Below are 18,328 nucleotides of genomic sequence, written 5' to 3'. Positions count from 1 at the left end.
GACTCAAAGAAGTTCCCTACCACGAACTTTGTACCGCGCGCATTACTTAGAACAACTTTGTACCGCGCGCATTACTTAGAACAACTAGGAAAGTAAGATAAGCAAGAATATAAAAATATTCGGAATAGCAGAATAAGAAATGAAAAAATGAAGAAAAGGGAACCTAATCTCACCTCCTTCTGTACCATAAAGAAAAGAACCCGAGATTTTGACCCTAAAGAAAAAGAAGTGTCTCTATTTAGAGATTTATCTACTTAGATGAAAAAATCATACTCCTTCTATATTATTATAGAATATGTATCCCAATCCATCTCGAGTAATTTGCATCAATACCTATTCGGTAGATCCTTTTTTCTGTGCCAGGAACCAGATTTGAACTGGTGACACGAGGATTTTCAGTCCTCTGCTCTACCAACTGAGCTATCCTGACCATTTATTGTGCATCATCCTAGTAGAGTACTTGTATCTATGTCAATTAAAGGGACTAAAAAAGAAAAAAGTATTCTAAAATTGGACTTAGTAAATGTCAGGATAATGATATGGATTGTGAATGACTTACTTAATAATAGGGATTACTTGCCTATACTATAATATGTTCATTTGTATGAATGGGATAAGATCCAAAGAAGTAAGTTCGGATCCGTTTGTGAAAGAGTAGAATAAGAAAGATAGTGAATCTTGTTTGAACCATTAATGAAAAATAGAGGTTGGTACAATAGTTAGGAAGTAAAATGGGCTTTTTATTGGGGATAGAGGGACTTGACTTGAACCCTCACAATTTATAAAGTCGACGGATCAACCTTAGTGAATACTATAAATTTCATTGTTGTCGGTATTGACATGTAGAATGGGATTCTCTCTTTATTCTCGTCAGACTTGAACCTAACGAAAATAAGAAAGGTTCATAGAATTTTATCCCCTTTTCGCGAAAGGGCCTTAATCCGTATTTTCTCATTCATGTATCACAAATGGATCTATCTACAGTAGGATTTTTTTCTTTTTTGCTCATTTGTATTTTACGTACCAAAGTAATTAATTTGGAATAATGAATTTCTATCAAATAAAGGTATTATTGCGGAAATCTATTTGATTTGATACATTGTGGTCGGTAACGTTGGTGAATTAACAGAAACGGAAAGAGAGGGATTCGAACCCTCGGTAAACAAAAGCCTACATAGCAGTTCCAATGCTACGCCTTGAACCACTCGGCCATCTCTCCTACATAATCTTATTATTGACCAGAAACTGAGTGAATAGCGAGTTTTCGTATCCCTGCAAGTACAGGTACAACCGATCACGGGTTCCATAGGGAGTTTGACTTCCTTTCCAATTTAATATTTCTCAACAACAACTTCTCTCATCCCCACGGATCTATTCAAAATTCCGGAATCGTCCCATGTTTCTATTTCGATTGTATGGCGTGGCGTATACACGTTCTGCAAACAGAACGTATGGTTACTTTACTCTATTTTCTCATGGCTTGTTAAACCTTTCTTTTTTCTCTTTGGATCATAACCAAATCAAAACTTCTCGAGTTATCAGAATCCATAGTAAAATTCAGTCCTTGGTTATTCAAGTTAGATGAAATAGTAATAGTTTGGCTCATTGGTATACTACGAAATCCAATCTGATTCAAATATTTCATATCTCTCTTTGTCCAAACAGAAGGAAAAGGAGACAATTTGAGCTGGGCGGAAAGCCCATATCTCTCTTATCCATTTAGAACATATGGATCTATTTATAAGAATTTATAAGAATCGAATTTGTTTGTTTTTATGTTATTTTGTGAAGTAATGAAAATCAATCATTCTATATAGAATGGGTTGCTAATTATGCCTAGATCCCGTATAAATGGAAATTTTCTTGATAAGACCTCTTCGTAGCCAATATTTTTTTCGAATAATTCCGACAACCTCTGGAGAAAAAAGGGCATTTAGAGATGGTGCGATTTGACTCTTTTATCTTGTTTTTTTTAGCCCTACACCTCAGTCTTACGAGAAAGAGGGGCGGTTCGCATAGAGAGAACCAAACCAAATTAGTAAAAGAAACCCACGCTTGGTGAAGGTGAGGTTTGGAGATCTAACAATTCCTTATGTCGTGTATCCTCGATTGATGCAGCCTCAGATGCTTCAATTGTAGATTTGAGTATTGAGCGAAAGGTTACACCACCTATAGGTTCTGTATTACAGGCCAATCCTACTCCACTAGTACCAATAGGCGGCATAGGGGAAAAAGCACAACACCTAGGAATAGGAATCAACAACACAAAAACTTTATTAATAATTACCCAGCAAGAAAACGTATGCGCTTTAGCAACAAAGCGCTCATCCCTTGCTTGTTGACCCGAGGGATCCCTTCGTGACGGCCTCTAGATTGAACTAGGGCTTAGAAATACTGATTTCACTGATTCAGCTATTTCTGTCCTAATAGGCAAGAAGTAAAGTTTTCAACTAGATTGATAGAGAGGAATGAATCAGTATCTAGTCCTGCCTTCCTTAAGGACGACTCTTCGGTCAAGCTTGTTTGAGACCGGAGCTAATCCTAGCCCGATACTAGGATCACGATACGCATTTCGAGAACTGGCACCTGGGAATAGGCCCTGCCCAAGGTGGTCAAATTGGTACTTGTCAGGAAATGTCATGAAACAAGCATGCAAGCATAATTTATTAGTAGTTCCAGATAAAGAAAGAACAAAGACTGCCTATTCCCTTAAAAAATAGGATGGAACAGTTGTATTCTGGATAAATTCTTTTTATTTGGAGTTTTCCCCCTTTTTTTAGGACGCAGTTATTCAGTATACCCACGTGCGTAACATTCTTGGTTGTATCTTTAGCAACCACTATGCAAATAAGGCCTCCGAAAGCTTCACTAACCACTGTGAAATATTACTCTGGTACCAATGAAAATTGCCTTGCTATATCAATCATTATCCGGTATGGAGCCAGCGTCACTGTCGGTTTAGCGTGAGTACCTTCCCACAGTACTCGATAGCATTCGTGCACCTAGCATTTGTGCTGAATTGTCTACCAGCTCCTGCCTTCTTGTCCTTTGCGCTCAAGTCTATGGCCAGTACTGCCCGGGGCAATATTAGAAGTTTTCTGAGGGTTCCATCGCCTCTTGGTTGGTTTTTCTCCGCAAGCAGAGCAAGCTAGTTCACATCCGATTATCCTTACCGCACTAACCATTGCAGGCGAGGTAGCCTTGCCCTAACGTCATAGAGAAGACGTGCCGCAGCTGCCTTTCTAAGACCTGGTACAAGTGATGACCTAGTTGATAAGGGTCGAATGCGTAGTTCATTCGCATGTCTTTCGAAAGAAAGGATGCTTCAGAACAACCAAGTAGTACTGGGAACAACTCCTATTGCGTCAAAGGGTTCAGGAGCCATTCTATGATAAATCGAGAAGGGACAATCCGGTCCTGGTCCATAGAACCGATCAGAAAGGCCAGAAATCTGTGATCTATCGCACGAAAAGGGCTTCGTCCGATCCATTAAAATCTAGGAAAAGTAGCCGTATAGCGCCTGAAATGGGTCATGTTTCTTGTGCTCTATATCGCAAGTTCGGATAGGCTTGCATATGTTTCTATCTCAAAGTGGAAAACCAATTATACGTTAGCTAGCACGAACTAGAACCGCCCCTCGATTTTAGTATCTGACCTTCAATTCCAAGAAAAGGTAGTAAATAGGTAAATCGGTTAAAGCTCTTGTTTGGGAAATGGGTTGAGTTGAATTCATATTAATCTTGCCAAGAACAGAACAAGAAAAAAAACATAATTGGCTAAGGCACTTTCCTACCGGTTAAGATTTCCAGTATTCTAACAATCATCACAAGCTAAATGGATAGCCTTGCTTTGAAGTAAAAAGATAGATTGAACTTATCTTTCATTTGTCAAATCTCTAAACATCAATTCAATGGAATTGATTCTGTTGAAGAAAATCGATAAACTGAAATCAAATGGAATCAGAAAAAACAAATCAAATGTCATTCCATCAATTGACGACAAAAGATAGGAATATGCATTAGATGGACAAATTTTCACACACTCATGTCAAAATGCAAGTAATCTTAAACTTTCTGATCATCAAGGCTCCGAAACGAAGAACTTCTTGGAGTACGTGTACTTCCTTTCCCATAAAAACGTTCTAAATTCCTCTGTCTGAGAGATGGGCACTTAAGAGCTAGAAGACCCACATAACGAGTACCCATGAGGGAGGCGGGCTACAGTGCTCATGCAAGGCATAAACTTTCAAGAAAGACAAATTCTACAAGCAGGAGAAGTATCCTAGGCAAGAAGAGGAATATCCTAGCAAAGAAGGTGAAATAAGCGGTTAAGAGAAGCTGACCAAGCAAGCTTCGAAGACGATCGACCAGTACACTCCAAAAAAGACAACCAAGATTGAGTGACACGCCACTAAGAGAAGAGAACCTTTTGAATACATAGAAAGCTTCCTGTCGCTACTCGGCTGTTTCGACCGTTACCCGGTAGACAGAGGCCCCGGTTCCAATATACTAGGCGCGGTACTCCCAACGAATTGGTTATGACTACGATAGAGAAATGCCATCGCTAGAGGGACGAGCGCTAGATACGCTAGAGGAACTTCACTCCTCCTTAGTAAAAGTGAGACTAGGTAGAGGAGGTAGAAAATAAGGCCTACCGTCTATATGGGACTAGTCATCAAAAAAGCAACCTATATCGACGTAAAGAGAGCTAGGGTGAAGTGGACTATTAGATCCCCGGCTTACCATTAGAAAGAAAGCTTAGCCTTAGACGTCAATGTGTTAAGCATATAGGAAGCCTTCTAAGAAAGTCAGTAAGAAGTAGACTTCATTCTGAAACTCCAGCATTTAGGCCCGTATAGAATGGGTCCTCAAGCTTAGAATCATTTGGCCTAACCTTTAATACTCGTCAGCATCTTTTCATCCGGGTCGTACTAAAGGCAGGTAGACCGAACACACGGCACCTGTCCCAATGACTGGTACACTGACGGTGGCTTATTGGCTCCTTCCTCCCTTCCATCCTCAAGTCTTACTTTCCTTGATGCCTTAGTTTACTTGATGCCCGATTCATTCCTCCCTATATTCAATCTCTTGAGCCATATTCTAGAGTCAGGTTTGACTTGCCTTTCCTTACTTTCTTTACTTCACTAGCCTTACTGGACATACCATACATACTGGACTGACTGGGCTTAGCAACTAGTTATGTCCCTATTGGACAAATCTCCCCTACACCGTAACCGTAACCGGATTACATTCATTCAAGTTGGCAATCCCCTGATCTTTGCTTTGCTTCCGGTGTGCGATCCGAATTTACATATAATGACCGTAGTTAGCAGGCAATGGCCAAGGTCAGTGCATCTCGAACTAGTGGGTCACTATATCTAAACTATCTAATACAACTATTGAATGCGCTTTCTATCTATCTATACCGGTACCATGAAAAAGCAGAATAAGCAGTTGAGCACCAATAAATTCCTGTTTCAAGTAAGTAGGAAGGGGGCAAGAGAGACTGTCATAATATTACTCTGGGAGACGGATCCTGTTAAGTCAGTACGAATGTGATACGAAAAATCCTCTTCCATTCTTACCGGCTGGGCTAATCCCTGATGTGGTCACATATATAATATGCAAATCTCTGGATGCTGCTTCGGCTTCCGTTTCTAGCTCTGCTTGAGCAGCTTCGTCTGTTTCTCTTGATGTGGATGTCGGTGAGTCAGATCTCTTCTCTCACTTTCGGAGCACAGTTGGTCCTCAATTTGAAAACCGAGAAAGGTGAGTTCTTCCTTATTCACGCCTTGATGCACCTTTTTTTCGTGTTCAATCTCGCCTGAGAGCAGTGCATCGATACCATTCGTCTTGAAGAGCCTATATAAGCCCTGACCGAAGAGAATCCTTTGATATCCGTCTTGCCTTCTCAGTCCTCCTTAGAATCTCATCCCATAGGTCTCAGGGTCCCCTCCACCGACCCTTGTACTATCGGTTTCCGGGCGTGAGCCAAACCTAGGGCTTGGATCGAAATATAGCTTTACTTCCTTTATTTCTTTAGTCTGAAAGAGTTCCCAGCTTATACTCAAGGCTATAATAGTTCTAGTTTTCTTTCTCATTAGGGAAGGCGGGCTCGCTAGCCTTATTTTTAGCGGCCGGGAGGTCTTTTCGCTAATGTGAGAGGCATCGGCAGCCTCAACCACGGTTCAAGCACCGGCTCACGACAGAGCTTGATCATACCAGGACCTACTTCATTTTCTACTCCACTAGGTTAGGTTACCGATTTTCCTGTCATAGATAGTCTAGTGAAGCTAGCTTACTAATGCCAAGAACTACTACTCACCAAAACCTATCCTTACTAATACACGGCTATATGATATTCTTATTATTCTATTTCTATATTTACTCATATTCTAGTTTCGTAAAGCTATACTTTAGAGAAGGAAAGAGAGATTCTAGGACCACTTGCCCATAAGAATAAGACCGAACTTAACTACCTGTAACTGTCCCAACTGCCCATGTGTACTAACCCCCCGAAATCACTTTCCCTACTGCTACGTTGAAATGAAAATGCCCGCCTCCAATCCGCTTAGTTAGACCAGACTCTCAGACATATGATTGTTGAGTTAGCCAAGTGAGGGGTTCGTTCAGCCCGTCAATAAAGCTATTCTCGGTATAGAAATAGATAAGAAGAGCTCCAATTAGGGGCAGGCGCAATAAGGAAGGTAAGTCAAGAAGCCAACGGATTAGATAGAAATAGGCTTGGTCAAGTGTTTAAAAAAGAGGTGACCCGAACGAATGATTTCAATCCCACGAGTGATTTATCATAACAAAACTGTAATTTCACCCACCAGTGCAGCTAAGGGCAACAAGAGCTAATAGACTGAGCTAAGGCTGAAGAAATTGGCTAATAGACAGACTCTGTTAGGGCAACAGCTTATATGCATGCTACTTTTCAGAATCGAACTGAAATTGGCCCTCGTCAGACCTATCCATCAACAGGAATCGCTTTGGTTACGCAGTTCAAGACAAGAAGAGAGGCAACCTCTCTACATCTGCGAGTATAAGGGAAGGGGCCTCTAGTTTCTACCGGAACTCGTTACCAGCTTGTTCTTTTCTTTCCAGTTTTCCAGTACGAATAGGAAGATTTTTTAGCCCAGACCTAACACTCTCTTTTGGTTGGTTACTTCATTGAAATAGAAAGTACATCTCTAACTCCTGGCTAACGCGAATCATTCAAAAACTACTTATCGGGTTGGGCAACCAACACGTGAAATCGATGCCGGGCGACACTTCCTTCAATTAATTGTTTAGGTTTACTTTGGCGGAGCATTCGATCCAGGTGTGGGAATCATTCCGACATCATGTATTTGCCCTAGCCTGTTGGGAATGTAGGTGTCCGAGAATGAAAGCTCGGCAACAGAGCAGACCGGAAGAAGTATGTACCTCATGAAGCAAGGACTAGCCAGAGCTAGTAGTATGGCCACATTTGCTGGATGAATCCGTTCACTGCCAGCTTCTCTATCGCACTGGAAGACAGCCTAGAAAGAGTGCAAACAGGAAGCATAGATCCTTGAGAAATAGAGGAGCTATGAGTGCTGTCCACAACCTCTAATGTTCCGAAAGAGATAATCCGTCACTCGCTCCAGAGACCTCAGTACCGTGCTAACTCCAAAAATTTCCTTCTTTACTACATAAAAAGCATCAGCTGCTGGATAGAAAGCAAAAGCATTTATTTATAGCTGACAGTTAGCTTTCGCTAGATTTCTTTCTTATCACCTTTTCTTTTACATTTGTTTTGATTGTAGATTGGGTCGGTGTAAATAAAGGGTGAGCTCCAAACTACAGTGGGAAAGGCCAAGTATACACCAACCATACTTTGGAGTGAGAAGGAGATCCTAACTAAAAAAATAAGGCATCTGATACTATGCTTCAAAGTCCCGTTTGGTCACTTTCAAAAGAAGGATGCGCCGCTATTTTATCATCATCTGGCACTGCTTGACTTGCTTTCACAGCTTTTAGCTTGAACGTGGCACTAAAGCCTCCATGTCATCTAAAGAAAATAGTTCAAGACAGTAGAGCACTGAGGGAATTACCAACATGAGTTCCGCATTTCGTTTAGTGAATGCGGAGATAAAAGCTGCTGCTATTGATGCAATTGGACTGCTCGCTTGACACGAAGGCTATAAGAATCAAAGGAAATACAGGGCGTAAATGACTTTGGAGTTCAAACCAGGCAAAGTCCTTACTTACTCTGCTCTTAGGCTCGTTTCATTTCCATTACACCAAAGTAAGTAGAATGGAATGTTGTAGATGTACGAAAGACGAGAGAAGAACCGGAGGACAGGAGACACCAACCGAGTTGAAAGAGGACTGAAACATGCCACTGAAAGACTCTACTAAGACAAAAGATAGGTTCTAAAACAGGTAGAGGAGGTAGGATGGGCTGTTAGTCAGATCTAGTATGTACTATAGTTGGAGTAGGCGGTTCTCCTAGGCTTCCCTCATCTGGGATCCCAGGGTAAGAGGATCAAGTTGGCCCTTGCGAATAGCTTGATGCACTATCTCCTCCCTTCAACCCTTTGAGGGAAATGTGGCAAAAGGAAGGAAAATCCATGGACCGAGCCCATTGTCTCCACCCCGTACGAACTACGAGATCACCCCAAGGATGTCGAGCCTTTATTGTGGAATTAGTAACTTTCCATTCCTTGCCGGTAGGTTGCACCGCTCACAATACAAGAGAGAAGATTAGCTCATCGAATAGCACAAGCACTCTTTAAGTTCTATTGTCTGTTGATTGAATTCAGTCTGAATCCATCCCGATTGTTTCAATTATTCATCTAGTTTCCGATGTTGTTGTTGATGATGTTTTAGTAGCTTAGGGTAGGTAGATGTAGACAGGTACCTTTGATGTTTGAACTTATTAGCGATTTAGCTTTTAGCAGAGCTTCCTTTTCTAAGTCAGATCTCTATGGAACGAACTCCCTTGAGGGTATACAGACCTATTCAATATGTCATTTCCGAAACCGTACCCGCCTGCTCAATCTTAGACACTGTGGCTACGTGCCTTCAAACCACCGGGGTTCCGTCTTATGTCCGCCGACAGGACTTCTAGAGCCAAGGCAAGGAAACAGAACTTCCACATCCTCTGTTCACACTACCTGGATTGGAATTGGTTCTATCGAGATATACAGACTTGAAACAGGAATTTATTGGTAACTGCTTCTTCTTTGAAGCAAGTGCTTTCGGGTTGGCTCTTCTGATATGTGTATTTGCTACCCATACGGAACAATTTCATTGATGAAAGATGGATGGCTATATGATCAAAGGACTGGAAGAGAGTATTCTATGGTGGATAGGATGAAGAATAAGAGGTGCACTAATGAAAGAAAGAGGAGCAGTAGCTTCAATCTAAAGCATGTAATCTGAGCTGTCTATCCCGATAGGAAGTCAAGACCTAAAGTAAGCGGAAGCCAATCCTTATGAGAATGATAGGAGGGAGGCTAATCCGAGCAGTGGTAGATGCTCTTTATAGTTGTTCAATATGGCTCTTCAAGCTGAATGCGAGGAATGGAAGCAGTAGCACAACTGACTCATTCTTAGCTTCATTGCAATATTAGGCTTAGCTTTAGTAGAATCAAAGTAAGCGGGGCTTCGCTCTATCCCATCTCTTTGGGGGGTAGGTGGTAGGTTCCACGTCATCGCGGCAGCTCTCAGGGCGGGCATTGCTTGGTTCCAGAAAGGGCTTTTAACTCGTTCTTGCATTTTTCTTCCATCAAATCACTTATTTCTGATTCATTCTAGCATTATCATCTACCAGTTCATATTGGCTCATTCAAGAAGAGGGTCTCAAGGTAATTAGAGACTGTTGAAAGCCAAAAACCATGCGTTCAAAGTGGAAAAGAAAGAAGACTGCCGTTGCAAGAGCCATTGATTCAACACTCCGGCCGGGAGAAGGGAACCAGAAATGGGAGACAGACCGAACTTCTTGCTTCGAGTCCTGCCGCCCGCTGCTCCCGGTTTTCCTCATTTTCTCTCTCTTGCTGAAAGAAAACCTTAAAACTTTGTCCGACAGGGATCCATTATAATTAGATATAGTAAGTAGTTGGTTGGTCCGAGAAAGCCCTGACTGAATGATGAGCCTTTACCAGCTAAGGGGAAATAGGTGTGCTGGCTGCACTTTGTAATGAGAATCAAGATTTTGTTTGGTCTTTTTGTATCAAAATCCCTCGGAGGTTACTAGGCAGATCTCAAGGTAGAAGTCTCCTATTTCCTTTCCTATTCGTCCTTCCCCCGTTTTGATGAGGCGGATTTGTCTTAAATATATTTGGAGTATAGCAGGAGTAGATTCGATTGAATCAAAATCTTTGAACCTTAAGTCTCTTCTATAGGTTGGAAGGCGGATCATTTCCAAGAGGTTGCTAGTTGACCCCGATCGATCTCTTTCGACGCGGATAAGAAAAAAGGAGAATAAAAAATGTCTAAAGAAAAGAAGAAGAATAAAACAGTCGGTCGTCACTACCAATGCTTTCATCTGGAGGAAGTCAGGCTGTGATCGAGTGGCTTTCCCTTTCTACTTCAAGGAGATTCTGGGTGCAAAAAAAAGAAAGCGGACGGAAGAGGGATAGAACCCCTTTTAGAGACCAAGGCTACCAAGAAAACTTTCTCATCGTTCTCTGTCTTGTTCAACTGATTTGGCGTCCTATCCGATGGATGAATGAGGAGCCTTGGATGGAATAGAATGAGGAGAATGCTTGGGACAAAAAGGAGAGGAAGACTACTATGATGCATGGAAAGGAATGCATGGAATGAAAGGAGCCAGGACAGACGTAGAACTCTGGAAATGGGCGGGCGACTTCTCACGCGATCTATAATGCTATGTTGATAGATAGAAGATTTCTGAATAGGCAGAAGAGAAGGGCAGAAGTTCAAAATGGAGCTACGTATGCTCCAGGGCAGACTGTAATCAAGGAAATTCCATTTCTAGGCACGTTTTGACCTAAATGTGATCCGGAACCTTAGTAGCAGTAAAAATAGAAGTTTTGAATTATCAAACCCGTGCTCAGAACTCAACTTCTGACTCTAGCCTTCCAACCTGGCATGGTACCCGCATCCTGCCCTCGCCCAAGCGGTCAGTGAACTCCGGAGCGGGAAGGTAACTCTAGCAGTTGGTCTTAAGGGAGGGGGGCGTCTATCAAGGATCTAATACATTTTCCCAAGAAATATGAAAAGCAAAGAAAAGGAATCCGTACAATGGGAAGCACCCAGAATAAGGAATCATGGTGAACATCCCGATAATAGGGGGCATGTCAAAAGAGGCACGATGGCAAGCAAGACTAACTTCCTACCTTTGATTGAAGATCCACCTCTCCCCACACTCTTGGTGACTCCAAGAAAGAGAGAAAACTCCTCTATCCCGGGCTCCACAACAAGACAAGGTCTTCAATGGGCGAAAGCCCGATCCAAGATGCCCCGCTGCAAGAAGAAGCTCTTTGATCACCATCTATCGCAAATAGAATATAGTGAAAAGATGATAAAAAATGCCAGTTTGCTTATTGAAGAGCCCTGAATAAGCAAAGGTTCCCAGGACTGCAAATCCTTGTTTGTGTGGTTAGAGCAAAGGACTCGAAATCCTTCAGTGGTTCGAATCCACTGCCTGAATGAATAAGCGGCGGGAGAAGAGAGCAGTAGCCACGGGTGATTGACCGACAAAGCCGCCAATTGAACTTCATTGATTCAGTCAGCCAGGTGCATCAAAGGCTTCGAAATCTCTCTCCTCGGAACAGCGGAACAGCTTATTCTAATATAGCTGGGAAATCAATGCTTAAACCAGAAATAGGCGAACCTAGCGCTAGAGAAATGCGTATATAGAGGTACGAGCTCTACTCTAGAAGTACGAATAATACGAGACTTGCGTTGCGAGCGAATACCGGGATAGCGAAAGCACATGCTTTTTTTTTCTAATTTTATAGAATCCCCTTTTCCTACGCCAATACTTGTTTAAAGAAATTCTCAAGGGAAGTAGGGCTTCAAGGAAGTAGACAACCACTTATCGGGGAGGCACTCTTGTGGCTAGGCCTTTCAAGTAGGTTGGTTCTCAAATAGGAAGGCAAGCTAGTAGGATTAGGAAACTTGGTATGGTATATTTTTATTAGGGAAGTCGGGAAGTAGCCTAAAGGATAGGGTCGGAAAGCTTATTAATATTACTGGGTGGGCAATCCAGCTAGTACTAGGTGGGAGGGGCGAAGCGGACATAAATTACAAATATTTGCTAAAAGAAGATAAAGAGTAGTACACACCCACACTTCCTTAAAGCAAATCGGATGATTTGAATTGTAGTAATCATGCCCATAGACTGGAGAATATTTAGAGAGTCCAACTTTCACTACTACTTCCCCTTCAACGGCTACCCCGATTGCGGCTCATATGTCTAGTTTCGGTTATGGTTCCTACTTCCGGGTTGTATCCAACGGCTCCTCTAACAAAGCCTTTGCTTTGGTTGAATCGTATTGAGTTCCGGGTAGTAGAGTCCTCGGCTTCGATTCTTTCCAACAACGGTACGGTTGACTTTCGAACAACGGCCACGGTGTTGGTTCCTACTCGATTGATCGGCTTCCTTTAGCTTTGTTACGGCATGTGTAGAACCATTCGTAGTAGCGTACGTTCCCTACGTTAAATGATAGCGCTAGGTGATCATCGACAGCTTGGGCTAGGCCACGGCTCGACACATCCTCCGATAGTCCCTTTTCTCGGCTTAAAACCAATACGAATTGCTCCTATGATTCCCAGCGCTAGACCAGGGCAAGGGATCTATTTGTAATGTCATCCCCACAGGATGAAATAGAATAATGCTATCCTACGGCACGGCTGTGGACTCACCAAAACAACAATACCAACTTTCCAACTTTTGATCAAGGGAACCTCCTTTCTAAATGGCGGGAACGGTACCAATGGAAATATTCTTTTTGTTATTCAATAGCTTTCATCAAATGAAATCCTCTATCGCAGCATCCTGACTCGGTTTCGGAAAGTCGGAAAACAGGTACGGTTCCCTACTCGGGGTAAACTTGGGAATGGGAAGCCTTTCCAGCACCAGCTTAGGCCAATACGACGTAGTAAATACGATTCCCAGCGCTTTTATCCAATGATGCTATCCCCACGAATGAAAGAAATAAATCAATTAAATAGTTGTAGGCTCCTCTTTCGGATTCAATAGTAGTAGACGGCTGTAGTTCCGAGATATCCTTCCCTGCCTTTTCAATTAATAGCTCGGATTCGTATCCTCGGGCGAGGGAAATATGCTTAAACCAAGCTTCCCCCTTTGTTCGGGTACTCCTTTCAGGTGAGAGGCAGGCGCGAGGCTAGGCAAAAAAGAGCTTTCTATGACCTCCAAGACGGAGCGAGACGGATAGGCAGAGCTAGAGCTCTTAAAGTCTACCCGGGCTAGCTTCTTCATTCTTCGATCAGGGGCGGGCTTCTTCCCTTATATACGATGACATAGATAGAGCCTCCTTCTTTGATCCATTCATTGATAAAGTAGTCTTCGGGGGCAGTTTACCTTTTGAATCGACAGTAGAGTAGGTTTGATCTTGCTTTCTCAATCTTTCTCTGATCCTAGCCGTGTAGTAGATCCGGCTTTATTCGGCTAAAAAGAAGTGTGTGTGGCTGTCGTATCTGCTCGCCCCCTTCTTCATTCATCCATTTAGGTCAGAATGGATCCAGGGAACCTGGCTCGGGAACAGCCCTGAAAAAACACAGTAAGAGAGTCCAATCTCTTAAATATAGCATTTTATCTCCTAACCTAAGTAGTAGTAGTAGAAGGCTTAGTATCTGACTTGATCCAATAGAGTCAGAACACACAGTAGATCCAGATTCCACACCTTGCTGTGGACTGGGGAGAGAGCAGCTCTGCGAAGCTGGGCGTTCTGTGTGATTATGGAGGAACTGTAGTACTCGCCCCAAAATGCAAGCCGGGATAGATACTTAAAGAAAGGGGGAGCGGTGGGCCTTCAAAAAGGAGCGAGGGAGTGATGGGCAACCTTAGTCTATATGTTGCTCGTGAGCCGCCAAGTACCAGTCTCGCAACAGTACTGGCGTTAAAGGATCGGTCCTTCACTTGCGGATCGTTCGCGAGTCGAACTCGCTCTCTTGCCACGCCTTTGACTCACGAACTCGAGTCGGACTCATTCACTGCTGACTGAGGATCGTTCGTTCTTCACTCTCTTGCTATTACCCGCAGGGAGCGCAGCAACCGACGGTGCATATTATCATATAGAAAGAAGCGAAGCGTAGCGATTCGTACTACCGGAAAAGTGCCGCTAACCGCTAGGCAATAGAGTCCGCTTACGGGGTGGGGCGCAAGTAAGCGTAGCGAATCACATAGAGTTGCCCCTACCTGCCAGCGCGCAGATAGATAGGGCGGGCGAGCGCAGGGATGGATGTCTGAGCGGTTGAAAGAGTCGGTCTTGAAAACCGAAGTATTGATAGGAATACCGGGGGTTCGAATCCCTCTCCATCCGCGAGGGCATAAGTTCTCTCTTGCCTTATCTATAGATAAGAACGAATCTCCTCGACTCGACGGATATGATGGATGGAATGGGTAGAAGGTTTAGGTTATTGTGTGTTGATTTAGTTAGGACTTTGTCTCCCTTTCGTTATCTTCCGCCCCGGGTGGATGACCTGTGGGAGCTAAGTCGAAGATCTCGGTGTCGCCGTGAGTGGTTGATAAACAGCGATTGCTGTTTGATTTAAGGAGTCCTAACCCTGTGAAGCTTAACAGACAAAGAAAACGATAGAGACTTCCGGGTATAGGGTGACGACCTTAATGAATCAAGTATTCAGGTGGCAGAGTTATTAGCTACATAAGCGCTCAAATTCCTGAATACTTATTGCCCTGGCTTCTATGATCAACCCCTGGCACATTTAGGTTTTGATCTGAGGCTATCCTGGTCTGCAGGACCCAACACAAGTATTCATCCTTTCCAATCTGAAAAAGGTGTTGCCGAAAGCTTACCCTCTTCCACACGGATGCTACAGCCGCTATCACTTTTGCAGGAGGGGAATTACAGAGTTCGCCTCTCGACATCTTGTTTGGTAAACGGAAACCCAGGCGCCCTAGTGTTGCCTAACCGTTCGGCCGGAGATGTCGGATGCGAGATCTTTAGCTACTTGTATCAATTTGCCACATTTCAATAGATACAATGCGCTGGCAGCTGAGGCTTGACAGGATGGGAGTGAATTAAGGTCGAGGGAGCAGGAAAGAGTTTGTTATTCGCTATTGGCTTAGTACGGCCTATACATAATAGGGCCATGACGGTTTTGGCAAGGCCTTGAACTTCATATATCCCTTTTTTTACTCAATCCAGAATACCAATAAAGTCAGATTGAATCATTTTATCGACCTTTCCTTTGGATTTATTATCATAGGTAGTGTTCGAGATCGCCTCTGTGCGGTGAACGCTCGAATGTAGATCAGTTTTGTCCTCGCGTGGTTGAAGGAGATGCTGCTGCTGGATGGAATGCTTCCGGGGCGCCATGATCCTTCTATCTGGAATAATCGAGGGCACTGACTGACTGCATCAATCATCGCTCAGTGAGCTATTAATTGCCGCCAATAGCGCTTCGCTTGCATGCAAGGCGGCTAATAAAAGCGCCAGGTAGACGCGCGGAGATGCATTTTGAGTACTGGTGGTACTGGACAAGCTCTAGGGGAATAATCTCTTTCTTATTTCTTTCTTATTTCTTTCCCATGACGACTAGGAACGGGCAAATCAAGAATTTCACTTCGAATTCCGGACCTCAACATCCTGCTGCTCATGGTGTTTCACGATCAGTATTGGAAATGAACGGAGAAGTGGTGGAACGTGCGGAACCACATATTGGATCACTCCAGTGCGGCACGAAGCCGCTGACGCTGAGTAGGCTCCTATGCCGCTAGCACGGTGGAGGTTCCGTAGCGCGTCATGAGCACCGGGCAAAGGGACGGTTGAGCAACTCAAGCGAACCGCTCTACCTGACTTTGGATAAAGATAGAAGGGAGAAGGTTGTGAAGGTGGCCTCGTTATCCACACATCTGGTCGGAGGACCGACCTGGGTTTTCACGAGCGTAGGCGGGTCCTGGAGTGCCCGTCAAGGGCGCTAGCGCATACCCCGGGGTGATCATCACCACCTGCACCTCACATCTCGGCACAGTGGAACGTGTAACCCGCCTGCTGTCCAAGTCAACCACTTAATTTCCTGTAATTCATAGCACCTAACAGAACGTAGCAGCAAGGGACAACCCACCCATACAGACAGCCTGCGGGGAGGATGGCACTACTGGCAAAGACCGTCTGGCGAAAACGCCGCTGGCGCGAAGCGTGGTGGGCCTGCGCCGGGGGAGCATAGGGAGGAAAGGGAGCCCGGACGGTGGAAGAGCCAGGGGAAGCCGGGTCATTTGACGGAAATGGAAGGTCCGAGCAGCTCATTCATTCTTGGAAAAAGAGGGGGGGAGCGAGCCAATGTATCAATGAATAGATACAGTCAACGGTAGACAGACAGCGCTGCCTACACGCGAATTAGCTTCCGAACAAGCAAGGGATTGAGCAACTAGCGCGAAAGCCGTTGCGCTAACGCGCATCCGTTTTCTTGCTGGTCGAGCAGTCTCAATTTCACTACAGGATTTGCGAATGAATGCTGGGCTGGGCCACCTCAAATGGCGTGAGCCGCATGCGGGGAGACCCGCACGTACGGTTTTCAGGGGGATCCGGCCGGCCGGCGCCCACCCGACTAGAGGGACTGAGAAATTAATCGAGTACAAAACTTATCTTCAAGCTTTACCTTATTTTTATCGTTCAGAGGGCGATCGCGGAGTCACTGAATGAAGTCCTCCCTCCCTTTCTTTCGGGGGTGCTGACCCGCAGCGAGGCAGATATGACTAAGTGACATATTGAATATGGCGACGACTACAGCATGTCGTAGAAGGAGATAAGAGGTGGAGCCAACGACCCACTAAGACTCACGTATCTACAACTACATTCCCGAGCGGCAGTCAAACGGAGGCGTGAATGCAAGATGCCAGCGGAATGATCGACCGGACAGAGGCTAGGGCTGCTTTCTTCCCACCGCGTCCTTCCTTGTGTGTCGGAGATATAAAGCGAGTGCACCGGAAAAGAAGGGGAACTGAGTCGATCTATTCCATGGCGAAGCATCCGAAGCATAACTGCACACTCACACGATCTTTGCCGAGAGATAGGAGCATTCGGTGGAACCGGTGAACTACACTTGCTTCTTGATAGATGTGTGGGACAGAGGGCTCGTGGTACCTGCTGCCCACCCTTCCTCCGCTTTGATAACCGTGTGAACGGAGAGTGGGCAGAGCAAAAGGGAAGGAGGTCCTCATACGGAGTCGCACACTTGAGCAGTGCGGGAGACTGGAGAATGGGTCGAGTAAACTCCCTTAGGGCCGATTAAATCACAGACGAGGTTCTTGAATTTTTCTTTTTTATTTGAGAAAAAAATAAAGGCAGAGGTAAATACTTCGAAGAGGCGGCTCGGTAGGGATGGAATGGTCAATCGTCAAGTCAAGGATGACTTCTTTGTTGGCGAAACGATGGGGGAGAGAAAGCACGCCAGTGATTCTCTGAGCCGGTCTTCATTTCCAACGCCTCGGGAAACAGGTCGAGATAGATGACAGCACCTTTTTATCCTCTTCCTTACCGGGAAGGCGCACTTCTCTTCTTCTTCTGGCCTTCACCTCCTGCCCGGCCCGGAAATAGAACCCAGCCCCCTTTCTGATCCATTCATTTCTGCAAGCAGGCGGGATCCAGAGCTAAGCCCCCCTCCTATTCGAAGCCGGGTGTGGCCTCGCCCTTTTGCTCTTCCTTCGGTTTGGCTCCACGAAGGCGCCGCCTAGACTAGGAGCCCCACTCATATTCAAAAGGCGCCCAGCTTTCAAGACGATGATAATAAGTAGTTAGGCTGCCATTTTTCCAATATCATGGAATAGCATGGCCCGGGGCTAAGGTAACTCCAGTGGGAGAGCCGTGTTATGGGTGACCTTATTGCACGGTTCAGAGAGCACTTGTGTATGTGATGCAAGTGAACGTGTACGAAAAAGCTGTCGTAAAGTTTCGTTGTTCGTTCCGTCGTTGACCCTATCTATGTTTCTACGATGGCCCAAGAACACGCTCATTCTTCAGCCGTAGAGAGACTTTTGAATTGTGAGGTACCATTACGAGCTCAATATATACGAGTGTTATTCTGTGAAATAACTCGAATTTCAAATCATTCACTTGCTTCAACTACTCATGCTATGGATGTGGGAGCATCAACTCCGTTCCTTTGGGCTTTTGAGGAGCGGGAGAAAT

The 18,328-nt window shown here is 44.5% G+C and overlaps 3 non-coding genes and 1 pseudogene across 3 annotated transcripts; 1 reads left to right on the top strand and 3 right to left on the bottom strand.

The window, feature by feature from the left end:
* Positions 1–69: 69 nt before the first annotated feature.
* Positions 70–18,153, bottom strand: LOC140222950 (uncharacterized; annotated as a pseudogene).
* On the bottom strand, positions 358–430 carry TRNAF-GAA (transfer RNA phenylalanine (anticodon GAA)). The gene has a single exon. It is a non-coding gene; the product is annotated as a tRNA-Phe (tRNA).
* TRNAS-GGA (transfer RNA serine (anticodon GGA)) lies at positions 1,133–1,219 on the bottom strand. The gene has a single exon. It is a non-coding gene; the product is annotated as a tRNA-Ser (tRNA).
* Positions 14,414–14,500, top strand: TRNAS-UGA (transfer RNA serine (anticodon UGA)). The gene has a single exon. It is a non-coding gene; the product is annotated as a tRNA-Ser (tRNA).
* Positions 18,154–18,328: the final 175 nt, after the last annotated feature.

The sequence above is a fragment of the Setaria viridis genome, chromosome 5 (genome assembly GCF_005286985.2).
Source record: "Setaria viridis chromosome 5, Setaria_viridis_v4.0, whole genome shotgun sequence".
In the NCBI taxonomy this organism is placed as follows: Eukaryota; Viridiplantae; Streptophyta; class Magnoliopsida; order Poales; family Poaceae; genus Setaria; species Setaria viridis.
Note: the sequence above shows the minus strand (reverse complement) of the source record. Positions and strands in the feature narration are given on the sequence as shown.